Here is a 2,358-nt window from a genome sequence, read left to right as displayed (position 1 = left end):
CTTTTTAAAATTACCAAACAGGATATTATTTGCTCATGCCATCTTATTATCTGCTCTAACAAGATCCATTCCCAGTCTCTAGATTAAATGAGGGAGTGGAACTGGAAGAGGCCTGTCATTTTGTGCCCTTTGGTCTATTGCCTGGATGTTTTACAGAACGGCTCCCCATTCCAATTTCACAATTATCCATTCACTCAGAGTCATCAAAATAAATGCAGTATTTGATTTATAGATTTTTAAGTCTATTCCTCATCCCACGCCCCAAAATCAATTCCCCAAAGCCCTTATAAAAGTAACAAAGGAAAATGTTTAAAATTCAGTAAGTGAAAAGCAAACCATATTGTTACGATTGCAATGTGTAAAAATATATGTATGTGGAAATAGGAAAAGAGTTAATCAGTTACACAGATACGGCTGAGTTGGTAGCATTAGATTTCTTTAAGTTTTTTTTTTAAGCTTAACTTAGCTTTTTTCCTTTAAGATTTTATTTATTTATTTGACAGAGACAGTGAGAGAGGGAACACAAGCAGGGAGAGTGGAAGAGGGAGAAGCAGGCTTCCCGCTGAGCAGGGAGCCCAATGTGGGGCTCAACCCCAACACCCTGGGATCATGACCTGAGCCAAAGGCAGGCGCTCAACAACTGAGCCACCCAAGCGCCCCATAAGATTTCTTTTAATACTGCTCTTACAATACTCTTTTTAGAAATTTTCTTTAGTTATTATGAACACATCATTTGAAACTATTGCTTGATTCCCTCTTAAATAACAAAATACACCAATAAACCCCACTGAAGATACTAAGAGAATTCGAAATTTGGATCTTTTACTTTCTATTTCTTAGCAAGTATATGCCTATATTCAATTATAGTATTTCTTCCAGCAGAAATGAAAAACTATTTTAGCTAGTCAATGAACCTACTATCATACTCTAAAAGACTAAGTAAGATAGGTATATAAAATATTTGGTTTATAACAAATGCTCCTTCCACTCCCTTTCTTCTCTGAGCTTAACTCTTGCTGCAAATTCAGTCTCATTCCTTTGTATCAGTGGAGGTCACTCCCAGGGCCTCAAAGCAACATTGAACGAAGCCTTTCTGGCTGTGCTGATTTCCTCTGACTTCTGTACTAACAGTAACTGCTTTGTTGTCCTACCTCCCCCTCCATCCAACCCTTCTACCTTCATCGTTGTCTTAGTAACTTAGGAAACAGGCATCGGGCTGGCTAAGAAGAGAAATAAGGTCACTAGTATCAATTTGTTGATATGATATAAACCTGCCCTTGAAAATAGTGTCCACTTCTCTCACAAGCTGTCCTTTTACAGCTACTAAACTTACACCCTGATGTTTACTTGTCATGTCCTCAGTTTTACAGACTCAGTAGAATTGCATTTAAGCAGTTTTCAACCTGTCAACATAACCACACATGAGAAATGAGAAAAGTATGCTTTTTGGTTAACTGCACTTTTCGTGAATCTGGAGGGAAAAAAAAATGAAGATGGCTTCAAGGGAAGAATCTTAATCTGTTTGCCCCAGGGTCCAAAAACAACAACAAAAATTCTTAAAATCTCCTCTTAAAAGTTGAAATGCCACCTCAATCTGAATTTAGTTATATTCTTCTTTTTTTTTAAAGATTTTATTTATTTATTTGACAGACAGAGATCACAAGGAGGCAGAGAGGCAGGCAGAAAGAGAGGGGAAAGCAGACTCCCTGCCAAGCAGAGAGCCCGATGTGGGGCTTGATCCCAAGACCCTGAGACCATGACCTGAGCTGAAGGCAGAGGCTTAACCCACTGAGCCAACCAGGTGCCCCAAAGCCACTTTTTTTTTTTAATTTTATTTATTTTTTGACAGAGAGAGATCACAAGTAGGCAGAGAGAGAGGAGGAAGCAGGCTCCCCGCTGAGCAGAGAGCCCGATGCGGGACTCGATTCCAGGACCTGACATCATGACCTGAGCCGAAGGCAGCGGCTCAACCCACTGAGCCACCCAGGCGCCTGCTAAAGCCACTTTATTTATTTTTTTTTTTTAAAGATTTTATTTATTTATTTGACAGAGAGAGATCACAAGTAGGTAGAGAGGCAGGCAGAGAGAGAGAGGAGGAGGAAACAGGCTCCCTGCCGAGCAGAGAGCCCGATGCGGGACTCGATCCCAGGACCCTGAGATCATGACCTGAGCCGAAGGCAGCGGCTTAACCCACTGAGCCACCCAGGCGCCCTAAAGCCACTTTAAAGGTGAAAAGAACAGAGGTGCCTGGGTAGCTCAGTCCGTTAAGCAGCTGCCTCTGGCTCAGGTCATGATCCCAGGGTCCTGGGATGGAGGAGGAAACAGGCTCCCTGCCGAGCAGAGAGCCCGATGCGGGAC

The sequence above is a fragment of the Mustela nigripes genome, chromosome 3, assembly GCF_022355385.1.
Source record: "Mustela nigripes isolate SB6536 chromosome 3, MUSNIG.SB6536, whole genome shotgun sequence".
Taxonomy (NCBI): Eukaryota; Metazoa; Chordata; class Mammalia; order Carnivora; family Mustelidae; genus Mustela; species Mustela nigripes.
Note: the sequence above shows the minus strand (reverse complement) of the source record.